The sequence below is a fragment of the Anser brachyrhynchus genome (assembly GCF_964034855.1).
Source record: "Anser brachyrhynchus genome assembly, chromosome: 2".
NCBI classification, from domain to species: domain Eukaryota; kingdom Metazoa; phylum Chordata; class Aves; order Anseriformes; family Anatidae; genus Anser; species Anser brachyrhynchus.
In genome coordinates, this window is record NC_137695.1 from 142,687,681 (window position 1) to 142,701,585 (window position 13,905).

Consider the following 13,905-nt stretch of genomic DNA (forward strand, 5'->3'; position numbering starts at 1 on the left):
AGAAAATAAATTACACTTTAAGATCATCTGGAAATTATTTTGGCTGGATTTCCTCTTTCCTGTAAAGTGTTATCTACTGCATGATTACAAGTAGTTTTAAAAGAAAGGTTTTAGAAGTACACTCATTGCCACACATCTGCACTGGCAAGTGAATAAAAAGAAACCTAATCTCTGTATTTTACACTAGTATGCAGGGCAATTTAATGAACTTACACACTTTTTAAATAAAGCTACAAGCAAGTGGAGACCCAGCTATACAAAATTCACAATTACAACATAAATAAAATCCATATGCTGAATTCTAGTTTGAAGCTGAGCATATAAGCACAATCTATCAGCAAAATATAAGAATATCAGCACCCTGATCTATGCACCTGGAATGATATTTCCATTGAAATACAGCACCTACACCATTGCAATTTCTTACTCCTGAACAGAGAGCAACGTTAAGTTGCAAACTTAAGCAGCAAACCCTCTGCAGAATAGGTACAACACTAGTAATGCACACCCCATATCTTTTGAGGGTATTAGTGCAGCTATCTACAAGTTTTTAGACAAAATGGGTCAAAAAAAAAAATGCACAGACATTATGGAGGAAAGGCATTTAGATACAATTATCATTTTATGTCAACAGCTACTATCTCTTCATCTAAATGGTTTGCTTGTTTGTTTTTATGACTTGAGTGATACTGCAACACAAACCCTAGCAGCATCTTTAGTACACTGCCTTTCTCCAGAGTCACAGAACACACCCCTGCCCCCATGTGCACTCAACTCCTTCTCAGGCGCTGAGTCAGCACAGCAGGTTAGCAGAGGGACGATGGCTCAAGATGTTCCTGAAACCAGAATAACTTAATGGGACTTTTTAAATATTAAATTGGCCACAGGACCTCACAGAAATTCGCCAGTTTGAACCTAGTTTATGGTGAAAGGAGAGAGAGAGAAAGAGAGAGAGAGAGAGAGATTACGCAACAGAAGGAAAGCATCTTTGACGCATCAACATCTTTTTAATAGAGGCCACTCTGACAGCAGCTGGCCAAAAGCAGAAGGACTATGTTTAATTGCTATATTTTAAAGTATTTAAAAGTATCCACACCCTAACACAGTACTCCAGTAATTTTATTTTATATAGATGTATAAAAATTGTTGTTCAATGGCTGACTTCACCAGCAGAGCTTGGAAAAGAAGAAAAGAAAAAGCCCACCACCCTCTGGAACCAGTAGCTGATAAGCTTTACTCTCACCTTCGCACATCTGCACACCACATTCTCACTCCCTCGCTGCTCTGTGCCCCCCACATGCCTCTCCAAGTTCAGTGTGACAGCAGTCAGCTCCTATCTTGTACAAAACAGTCCTGGTGGGTGGCAGGCAGGACAAGGAACCAAGCAATCTGGCACGAAACGTCTCAGCCAGTGGGACACTTTCTGAGTGTTGGAGTCCTCTGGCACCAGGTTCATGTGCTAAGATTCTCCTGATGGGAATAGCACCCTTATCCTCTATGGTATACATACTGCTTGCTACTCCTCAGCTATCTTAAGCCCTTTGCAATGACACATCCTACAAGACCAACTGCCTTAAATCCCTGAACCATTGCACACATCCTGTTGTCCACAAGCCCTCTGATTTAACTTTTCCTATGGTTCATCTCGCAAATACTCTCATTCTTCAAAGACGTACAAGAAGGGAAAAAAACAGATGAGCTAGGCCTGAAAGCATCCCTCATCTCACTGTCAGCAGGGATTGCCTTTCTGTAACCACATCAAATAATATGTGACCATGTACTCCAAAGCAATTGTTGCTTAACACGTGGTGGGCAATCCCGTAGACCTCTGGGTCCCTTTTTAGTCTCCTTGCATCTGACTCTCAGCAAAACTGTACCTCAACTTGCTCAAGGTTCCTCACAGAAGCCTGTACTTTAACAAAGGAATTGAAAACAACAAAGTAAAAGTAAAGCTGCAAGATGCTTCAATTTATTCACCACTCAGAGAAGTTTTTGGAGTTGGAAACACTAGAAGTCAGGATCTCATACCCAGCATGTTGTTTCTACCGCAAGTCAAGGATATGTTTTTCCTCTCTGTCCCTCTTGAGCAGCTGCACAATATTGTCATCAAATAAGCCAGCTCCCCCACTTCACTCCAGGTTTCAGCCTTGCCCGTCTGCCTTGTGCAACTGTCACTCCAGCCCTATGCTCTCTTTTGGAGTAAGCTAACTCCTTTCACAACATAAGCCATGCATACCTCTGGTGAGTCTGCTTCAGGGAATCCACCAAATAGGCAGCATGATGACTGCAGAGCTCTGCCACACAGTCCTCATACCCTTTTCTACCAGTCTTGGGCAGGAGTCTCCCCCATACACCAGGGGTACAATTGTCATTAGGGATGCCGCTTAGACTCACTCCACCCAATATGTAACAGATGTCAGAAACAAACAAACAAACAAACAAACAAAAACTATCCAAGCACAAAGTATAATCCTTGCATTATTTCAGATGCTGAACAGAGAAGCATATATATGACTATGACTTAACACAAACATCCAGGGCCAAGAAGAAACACAAGGCCAAGTGTTAAACAGCATGGATATAGCTAAAGGCTACTATTCTCAAGAGTGTGGCTTGGGGAGCACGGATTACAGTCTGGAGCAGATACATCTGTAGTGTCCATGCTGGTCTTATCCCCTTCCCTCACTGACCCCAACAAAATTCAGACTTCTTGGCTACAAAATGTGTGTCTCTATTTGACTCTACTGTCCACCCTTCCTGTATCTATGACTGTCCACGTTATTCTTTTTTTTTTTTTTTTTTTTTTTTTTTTTTTTTTTGCTATTCCTGGTAAGATGCTTTTGGTGTTCACCCTTTGTTCTGCAGACAAATTTAATTATGCTGACTTACTTGGGCTTCAGAGGTAGCTCTGTTCAGGCATATTCTCACATGAAATGGAGCTAATAGCATAAAAATGATCCTCCATTACTTTGTGTTACCATTTGTTTAGGAGATGAAGGGTAAATCTTTCACAACTTCAGGTCAACAACACAGGATATATGATAGGATTCAGTAACAGTTATTTTGTAAGTTGTGTATAATTATCCCCAAATTTTAACTCGTGTAAGTTCCCCAAACTGTCACATCTAGACCTTTACCTTAACAAATTTGTAATTTCTCTGCCTGTAGTTTTTTCTTCTGATACAAATGTTATGAGGTTCAGTATTAAAACTTGTAAACTGCTCTGCAATCCTCATGTGGGAGTTGTTATAGATGAGGCACATGTATTACTACTTAAATGTCTGATTATTAGACACATTGATTTTGGATAACAGGGAGATCAAGATGGTCACATAGTGATGACTTTTCCTCTTGCTCTCCTTGTTTCCAAGTTATAATAAAAAAAACCTAAAAATGCATCAGATAATTTTCTCTTTTCTTTACCACACTAGGCAAAAAAAATAAAAATAAAAAAATCAATGAAGAGTTATACAATGATAAGGGGAGAAAATATAGGGAGAGAACATGATTTGTATGCTATAATAAAGAGAGTAGACTTTATGACAGAATCTGAAAACTTCTGACTGTGCTGTTTAGGCAACAAACTGAACAATTTCAAAGTATTTTGCATACAGTAAGTTATTGTAAAGTGTATGTCACAGAAAGAGCTTTCTTCCACTTTCTTGTTGCTTATATTCTTGCAGAGCTTCATGGCAAGCATACTGACTTCTTCTGCAACCTTTTTGTCAGTTCAACTTGTCCCATAGCAGGAAAAATCATGACATGCTCTACTGCTAAATTACTTGGATACTGAACACATGCTTTAACAAATCAAATGCTCCAGCAATGTTTTCAGCATCACATAAGCATGCCATCTTGAAGATATCAACCTAACTATACTCACAGGCTATAATGAAATTCTACAAACCCCTCAACCCCTCAGAAAGTTTTCCCTTTACATCTTGCTTTAACACAACAAATACAACATATTCTTCTTGTACATAGCTTTTTCAGTTCTCATATAATTGCTCCTTGAATGAGGAAGTGAATGCCTCTGTGTTCAGCAGGAACATCTATACACTTCCTTTTGAATTTCTTCGTAACTTTTTTTTCCCCTTCTGTATTAGACTGCAAGAAAAAAATAACAAGCTTACAAAACATGGTCAATCACATTCCAAGTTACCAGTTGCATCATATGCAATGTAAAACATCATACTACTCTCTCAGTTCTCACATCTCGATTTCAACTCTGCCTGGAACACCCTCTTTGACTCTGTGTGCCAGGCAGGCAGATTTTCTCCATCCAAATCCCTCATGAAAACTCACTCCTTCCACAAGGCCCACAAATGTTAACCAGTGTCAGAACGCTGCTGTCGTCACATCATAAAACCAAAAATGCACACATGCTCTAACTTAGCACCATCCTCTGGGTCTCAAAGCACATGATTGCTCTGGCTGTCTGTTAACTTTGTGAGCTCCTTGCAGCAGGAGCAACGTTTTGTACAGCCACACAGGTATGTATCTGGGTGTGAACACTGCACATAAACACAAACACACACCTTTATATAGATAGTGTGTTTTCTATTCCTTCTGCTTGCTGCTTCTACAGCTACATTCTAGGGTATCTCTGTATTTAAACAAAAAGCATTTACAGACTTGATTCCCTGTGTTGCTTTTTATTTTAAATCTGGGATTAAATATGCCATTAGAAAAGGTTACTTGAGAACACAGACTAATACCCAAACACTGAATGAAACACTTCTGAACTCTAAGGGTGTTCAAAGTTTCATGGTTTGGATCCATATCAAGTAAAATCAAATGTCAGCTAATTACTTTAACTCTTGTCTGGATCAAATGTATTAAAACCACTTCAGCAATATGGCTTAAAGTGAATTGTTATGACTATTTGAAATCACAAGAGAACCAGCAGTACAAAATGAATCTAGTCTGTTCCCCACAATAATGCAAGTTGCTCTGTGAGCAAGAGAACTAACAGCATTTGATTTCCTATGAATTTTAATGTCTTGCAGCCCACACCACAATAACTGCTACTAATTTGTGCCTTTCTTGTATACCCACTTGCTAGTTGTCACAAATCACTTCAAAACCTAGTGTTCCACTTCACCCCAAGAACATGGTATTTCACACACCTGTAAAAACCAAGTTGAAATGGGCAAATGGATACAAAACCAATCAAAGAAAGAGGAGGACCTGGCAGAGTAAACAAGCACTAGAAAACACCATTACCTTAACATCATTTCTTTAAAGGGTCAGAATAACATGCTCACTGTGATCCTAAAATCACTCACTGCCTGTTCATTGTGTCACTACTTACCTGTTTGGTTTTGGTCTTTTGAATTCTCTAAAGCCAGAAACTGGGGTTATTAGTACAACAACCAGATTAATGACACTCGCCCTGACTGGGATTGCAGCTACATGAACATTGATAATTGGAGTTTAGCTCAAATCTAGCAGAAATGCCTCTGAGACACTTACTTATCACTGCAAACATGAGCTGTGCACATGGAACTTGGAGGAGTGAAGCAACTAAAACACCATTACAAGCTGCATTTAGAGCAGAAAGAGTAGATTTCAGAATTCAGAATTCAATTAATGCTATAAAGATAGCATATATCATAACATACATATATCTCCAGTGCAAGAGAATAAATTAGAATACACTCATGCTTGGCATATGACTTCAGAATGGAACAATGATTACAGCCATATAGATGCACCGATATTATATACTATATGAACATACTGACCCTATAAGACTGCAAAGTCATTGTAGCTAAAAACTATCTAATAGGTTATTAACTTACTGTTTAATAATTTTCTTGGCTGGCCAAGAAAACTGCATATTTTTCATTAGAGCTGTGCAAAAAAAAAAAAAAAAAAAGTAAATTTTGGATAGAAAACTTCAGTAACAAAAAAAAAGAAAAGAAAAAATGACTAGTCTGACTCTAGTCATTGTCTTAATTTAAGAGAATTATGATATTCAAGGTCAAAGGGAATTTTTGTGATCAATTAGTCCACTGCCCTGTACAAAGAAGCCACAGAACTTGTGCTTTACTAAAATATATCATTTAAGAAACCACTCAGACTTGATTTTTAAATTTTCAGTGGCAAGGAAACCACCACAACCTTTGTTAAGATATCATAGGGGCTAATCACTCTCACTGTTGAAAACCTGCAATGGAATTTTGAACTTCAAATAGCAACCACTGGACCTTTTTATATCTTTGTCTGCCAGATTGTTAACAGTTTTTCAATGTTTTTTCCCCAATGCAGACACTCTGATCAGGTCAACTCTTAGCCTTCTCATGGGTAAGATAAACAGAGAAAGATTCCAGAATGTCTCACCGCAAGGCAAAGTATCCAGTTCTTTGATCAATCCCTTACCATTTTATCAACAGACTTATGGACACCAAAAAAGAACTCAGCAATGGAAAAGTGATTGTACCAGTGCCAAATACAGAAGCGATACAGCTTCTCTACTGTTCCTAGATATTACTCGCTTGAAACATTCACGTATTATGTAACTTCTTTTGACCACAAAAATACTGCCTCCCAAGTACCACACTGCTCTGCATAGGAAGCAGCCATTTTGTTCCCCAGTGCATTTTGCAGTTACATAGCAGATCACCCAGTGTTAATCATTTTCAGGTCACCGATCCTTAAACCCCTGGAATCACTCTCTTCCAAGTTGTCCACAGCCCAGAGTGTTTCCCAGGATGCCACTCTTCCTCTGAAGACAAACTGTAGGGTGGCATTTCACTTCAATAAATATGGTGCAAATCTCATTAAATTTATGCTCACAGTATCATGGAATGGTTTGGTTGGAAGAGAGCTTAAAGATACCATGGGCAGGGACACCTCCCACTAGACCAGGTTGCTCAATCCCCCAACCAACCTGCCCATAAACTCTTCCAAGGAAGGAGTATCCGCAGCTTCTCTGGGCAACCTGTGCCAGTGCCTCATAGTAAAGAATTTCTTCCTTACATCTAATCTAAATCTTTAATTTAGACCATTCCCCCATGTTCTATCACTACACCCCCTGACAAAGAGTCCCTCCCCAGCTTTCTTGCAGTCCCCTTTGGATACTGGCAGGCCCCTATAAGGTCTCCTTGCAGCATTCTCTTCTCCAGGCTGAACAACCCCTATTTTCTCAGACTGTCTTAGCAGGAGAGGTGTTCCAGCCCTCTGATATGTCTTCATGGCCCTCCTCTGGACCTGCTCTGGTGCTGGGGCTGCAGAGCTGAATGCAGCACTCCAACTGAGGTCTCTCAAGGGTGGAATAAAAAAGGGGGGAATCATTTCCCTCAACCTGTTGCCCATCCTTATTTTGATGTGGCCCAGGATACAGTTGGCTTTCTGGGCTGCAAGCACATATTGCAATTGCTCATAAGTGGGCAATTTTATCTGTATGGCATGATGAAACCATTTCTTCACTTCCTTTAGAGGTTTTAATTATATTTCAATATCATAATTTTACATTTAAGCCACTAACATTTGTAATCTTTCATTCCTTTGTTAGTGATACAATGTTCTCTGATTATTCTTGCATCAGAAGCTCTGTCTTTATACTACCTATATTTCAAAGACAGTGCATTTTTATTCCACTTCCAGATCAAAATATTTCACTTTTGTTACATGGCTATCCAGCCGAATACTTCCAGAGATTTCTGTACTGTTTTCCCCACCACTGTGGTAGGGATAATCACTGTAAAGACCCATAAGATACCATTCCTGTCAAGCACCCAGGCAGGTCTTAAGAAATAACCTACACATTTAGATATTCTGCAATACTTAGAAACCATAGACACTATCAACACCGGATACTTGCTACCAAATTCAGAAGCCTACTTAACAATAAAATGACGACATGTATGATTGTTTCAGGATGCCTTGGTTGCTCAGATAGTTTGAGAACATTACTGATGCTCTTTCTTAGCTTAACCAATCACAGAAATGTGTTAGCCATCTTACGTCATTCAACCATCTAGATCTTTTACAGACATCTCTTACAATTTACTTTCTGGATATCTGCCATCATGTTGGAAACATTTAACTCCCCTATTCCTCTTCTGCTATTTATGGCCTATCAATCCTCACCTTCATCTGTAGTGCCTTCAACTCTATTGAATGGTGCTTCATGGTTCTATTTCTGATATGAATCCTCCTCCACAATTTCTTTCTGTTTAGTTCCTAGGGGGACAATTCCTTTCTCCCTGAAAATGGAATAGCATTGTTTCCTAAGCCTGGTTGCTCAGAGTTATTCCATCTCCCCAGCATTCCCCAGTGACTATACTTGTCCTTCCAGTCTAGAAATCCAGAGCTGTCAAAATTTACATTTTATGTACAGGAAGTCATTACTGGCTACAGGACGGAAAAAATAAAATAAAAAAAACAACCCACAGAACTATGGAACATCTGTTGCAGGTCACAAACGTCACTATCACCTGTCATCCTAAATATTTAGTATCGAAATAGATACAGAGAGGAAAGTTTCCCATTCCCTGTTCAAACGCCCTTGGAAACATTAGCTTTTATTGCTGTTTGCTATTCACAGGTTCACCAGTTTTATCCTAGGTCATCCTGTTGTCACTGACAGAGTAATGCAACACTAATACTTGAAACACTGGGGACAAAAAAAGGCTCAAGCATCACAGCCAGAGTGCATACAGAAACAAAACAAAGTAAAATAAAATGAAATATACTAAAAAGAAAAACAAACAAAAAAATCCTCCCTGTATGTTCATGTACAAGGGCAGTGACACAGCCAGCCTAGGAGAGGGGAAAAAAAGCCTCACCAACCAACTGGTTCACAAGTCCACAAATGCCACTTTTACAGGTCATTTATCTTGAAGCCTTGCCACCCAAAATACCTGTGTTTGTGTTCAAAAGTCATACATGATTCACTTTCATGTATGTGTTGCCAATCCCATTTCTGAGTTTTAATTTATAGGCCAGTACACTTCAGTTATAGTAAGATGCATTATATCAACTAACAGACCAGCCATTTAATTTAATTCATTCAAGTTGTTGATTTGTAAAGTGGCAGCTTCAGTATTATCACACTGAGTGGCTGCTTCAGTTACTATCACATAAGAACCCCTCTAAAATGACTTCTGTTTCATTTGCTTATGAGCTGTTAGAATTATGTTGGGTTTTCTTCTTTCTTCTTTCTTTTTTTTTTTTTTTAAACAGAACCCTGAACAGCAATAACAAAATATGGCCAATAGATGCCCATCTCTGTACTGTTTGCACAGCTGTGAGCAGTTTTCCTTTACTCCAATCTCAAAATTTCCTATCTTATCTGGCATCTTCAGTCTCTGTAAAAGTACCCATAACATAAGCTTTAAATAAACTTCCATCAAGTAGTTTTATGATTTGGGATACTTTATAAACCCCGGATAATTTGATTAAATGCTGGAAGCTTCATGTATATTAGCCTCAGAAATCCTAAACATAAAGCCCAACAGGATTTTTAACACTCAGCATTTTTGGAGGATAACTTGCCTTCCAATTTATCTTATTTAGATTTTGCATTAATTACACTTTTAGCTTTCTACAGGTCTACAGAGTAGAACACAGAAATCCTCCAAAGCCAGTACTTAAAAAGATGAAAAATATCACATCTGAGGTTCACAGTTGCTCCCCAAACCTCAGCAATTCAGACATGCAGACGACTGCACAGATTAATTAGAATCATAGAATCATAAAGGTTGGAAAAGACCTCCAAGATCATCTGGTCCAACCATCACCGTACCACCAATGTCACCCACTAAACCATATCCCTAAGCACCACGTCCAACCTTTCCTTGAACACCCTCAGGGACGGCAACTCCACCACCTCCCTGGGCAACCCGTTCCAATGCCTGACTGCTCTTTCTGAGAAGAAATGTCTCCTCATTTCCTATCTAAACCTCCCCTGGTGCAACTGGAGGCCATTCCCTCTAGTCCTATCACTAGTTATCTGTGAGAAGAGGCTGACCGCCAGCTCCCCACAGCTTCCTTTCAGGTAGTGGTAGAGAGCAATAAAGTCTCCCCTGAGAGCAGGTCTCCCTTGAAAGTTGCTCCTCCTGAACAGACTTATAAAATTCACATTCCTCAGCTAAAGCACCCACTTTCACCTTTATCTTTTTAACTTATATCTGTTCTGTCTCACCTATGGATGAGGCCCAGGAGTTCCTTCTAGGACTCGTATGCAGGAAGAGGGTGGTGGGAATGACTGCTCATGATAACCCCCATGTTCCCCAGTTCGAGTGGGAAGTTTACCTGCCTTCCACTGGAAATCTCATTTGGAAGCATGAACAGATGCTCAAATGCTGGTAGTTCTAATGCATAGTTATACTGATGGTATAACTGTGAACAGATTTCAGAGACTTACTATACCTTGGACACACTCTTTATTTACTGTGTTAATGCAGACACTGCAAAGATAAACAAATAAACACTCTTTTACTTTCCTTATAACACCACGCTCGCTGGTAGGGTGGTCTCAGCAGTGAGACCACAAAGCACTGTATTTCCACCTCTCAGGTGATTAAAAATCATTTGGTCACCAGTTCCAGACCTTTCCATTTCAAGTTCCCATGCTATAGTCATCTAAAAATGTACAGGCTGTCACAGCCTATTTCTTAATTACAAAATTGTAGAGGAATGCATTTTCCCCATCTACATATGAGTGCCACTATCTGACAGCACACTCATCAGCAAACTTCATCCAGCATGTTGCTGCTGCAGATCAACATCTGGGACACAAATCCTATTGGAATATAGTCCCAGACATTTAAACAAATTCATTTTGTCAAACCTTTTAATATCTAGAATATTTCAGTTAGATGCTGTGCAAAAGATTCATCTCTACCATGCAGGTGAATAAATAGAGATTTAAAGTTTTTCCCCTTTGGTGGTGTGTTTGTGTTTTATTGTACGTTATAACTTTTCCAAGCACTGAAAGCTTCAGAGATCCAACATAGAGGCATTCCAACAAAAACAGAGTTCCAAACCAAGATCCACCCAAACCACTGAAGACAAAACATTATTGGAAGCATTAAAGCTAAAAAGGTGAAGATCCAGAACACTCTGCTTAAGACACTAAGTACAATGACATATAAGACTTTATGTATGATGCATGACATTTCACTTTACCACATCATACTTTTACTGACCAGTTCTTAAAAAGGTAGAAAAGATTGAGGGACACAAAAATAAATAAATAAATAAATAAATAAATAAATAAATAAATAAATAAATAAATAAGCTCAAGCCTGGAACATCATTTCCTGGGAGATTAAATTTAACATATTTTTACATGTGATAGATATGAAATCTAGACTCTTAGGCTGGACAATGTATATAGCAATTTCAACAGAAATAAGCAAAGGGAAAAATTGTATTTTTTTTTCATTGTTAGATTAGGCACCACTAATGACCACATGCTTAACTATTGTTTACTATCACATTTTTATGTGCAACAGGAACTGGCATGTAAAGGAAATGCCAAACAAATAAATATTTGACTGTGGATTGTAAATCTGTAATAGTGAAGAACATGCTTTATTTCTTCAGTTTATATAGCAGTGAACACACTGGTTAGTGTTTCATAAATACCAAACTTCTGAAATGTTAAGCAACCTTAACATCTTCCTGTTAAGATGGAAATGTAGCTTTTAAAAAAAGGTAAAAAATATTAAACTGAAAGGTACAGAAAATCATACCATCTAAGAATGAAGAAATCTAAGGTTTAGATAGCTAGGAGTAGTCTGTAAGATTTAACAGCATCAGTCATAAAAAGCTGGGTAGGAATCTTTAAAACGCATGAGAGATTATATTCACAGTGTCTTAAGTTTTACAACAGAAATGCAGTACTGGTCCTAATATTGAACACAAGACAGCTCCTAGCAAACCTTCTGTAGAGTTTGTACAAGCAATGTTACCGGCTGTCCAAGCCTGATGGAGGCAGCCTGAGTTTCAGGTTAAGCACTAGGTTGAGAATGAAGCTAGGACCACATGAAGTATAATCACACACATAGCAGGAGGCTGGACAGGGGACCTCCCAGGGTCTCTTTCAGCCCTCCCAAGGTCTCTTTCATCCTTTGGTGCTATGACCTGCACCTGAAGTCTCAGATTTCACTTCTTGCTTGAAGGAGGAGACAGCCTGAACTACATGATGTGCAACACGGCTCTGACGGAGGGATGGGTAACAAAGCACATGGGGATATGGGAGGTTTTCTCTATGTCCAGATGTATCCCATTTCACAGGAGATCCCACAGAGGAAGGCAGAAAGTCTCACAAGGAATGAAATAGAAACAAATCAGTTTGGAAATGTGCTTTAACTACAAATAAGGGAACCTAAAAGCTATCTTCACAGCTGGAAGTAACTCTCCCCATACAAAATGAGCCATTTTAAGAGAAAAATTTGCAAAAGCTTACCAAAGGAAAAAGGTCTACAGGTAGCAATGCAGCTCAGCTCAAACCATGTGAAATTCAGAAAAACACAAGACAACATCTACCATTGTCCAAAACACCCTGAAAGTTCCCCCTACAGATACCTTCATTTTGAAAAGAGCAGAGAGGATGTTCCAGAATGACAGGTGGCAACTTCCTGCCTCAGAGGACTGAACAGAGGACTTTCCACAAGGATAAAGCCACCCTGCCCTGTATTGTCTTGTTCACCAGAACAGAGGTTTCATTAAAGTCACACCTAAAATTAGAATGTGGATATGGATACTCACTTTGCACTACCAGTGGAAAGGGCTTTATGTTCAAATGCTAAAAATTCCACCCACGCCCAATTGTTCCAGAGGATGAGACTGTGATAAGTAGTGATGGGGACAGTGTTCTGCATCAGGCAAATCGTTACCCTTTAATGTCACAGGCAGAAGTACAGCAACTACAAGACATATAAAGCTCTCACTCACAAAACTAGAGATTTGTGGAGTTCAGAGGACTTCCAGTCCTCTGAAGAGACCAGGATAATTTTTTCCTTAGTCATCAACTATCAGAAAAGAAAAATGACATCCCAGGAAACTTTGGCATTGGAGAAATCTGATATGAAATATGTCTGATTGAGCATTAAAAACAGTAATAATGAAAGAAGCTCTAAATTCTTCTTCTAATACGATTTGGGGCTGTTTTTTTGTTTCTTTGGTTGGTTGGTTTGGTTTCATTTTGTTGATTTAAAGAGCACTAATTTAGTGTGCTTGCTATGGGGTAATTCAAAATTAGATTACCTTTTAAGACAAGAAACAGGTAACTGTTGATCACAAATTAGCAGTTGAAAATGCCTCTATGAGTTTTGGTCTGGCTGCATTTCCACTGTCCAAGCAATACATAGCATAAGCCAGAAATGTGACTATTGGAAAGTTTGCAAGGGCCAGATTTGCCAAGCTTAAATTACTTGTTGGCATAATTGACTGGAAACAAAAATTAGATGTTGGGAAGAGTTAAAATAGGGAATTTTTAAAGGAAATTCTACTGGATGAATAACAAGCCATAGTTCCACAAGTACTAAAAAAAACAAACCAAACAAACAAAACAACAACAAAGTATGGCAAAAGACCATTCTGACTAAAAAAATAAAGAATAAACATGTGGAAATGGCATTAAAGTACAGCTTCAAAGGATGGAAAAACAAGACAAATAACAAATAATGTAAGTTAAAAAATTGAGATAACTGACAAAAAAAAAAAAACTCAAAGGGTTCAAATATAATGAAAATAACTCAAACTCCACCTCTCTAAATCCTCAAAATCCCCAAACTCAGTACTGAATAGAGACCAGAACAACAAACCATATTTCTAACACTTAAAATAACACAGAGAAAGCAAAAGACCCTAACAGTTACACCTCATGTTTGGAATAAAGCAGGATGTATCCACCCAATGTGGTAACATAGCTGTATTCCAAAGGCT

At 38.7% G+C, this 13,905-nt stretch overlaps 1 protein-coding gene and 1 long non-coding RNA gene across 6 annotated transcripts in view; one reads left to right on the plus strand and one right to left on the minus strand.

The window, feature by feature from the left end:
* The window catches only part of RSPO2 (R-spondin 2), a 112,262-nt gene that overhangs the window by 58,775 nt on the left and 39,582 nt on the right, over positions 1–13,905 (minus strand). The gene's annotated exons all lie outside the window — the stretch shown is intronic.
* Positions 1–13,905, plus strand: part of LOC308189231 — a 44,399-nt gene continuing 30,494 nt past the window's right edge. The window contains exon 1 of the long non-coding RNA XR_013946169.1: positions 1–13,905. This exon is cut by the window's right edge and continues 14,321 nt beyond it. This is a non-coding gene — a long non-coding RNA (uncharacterized lncRNA).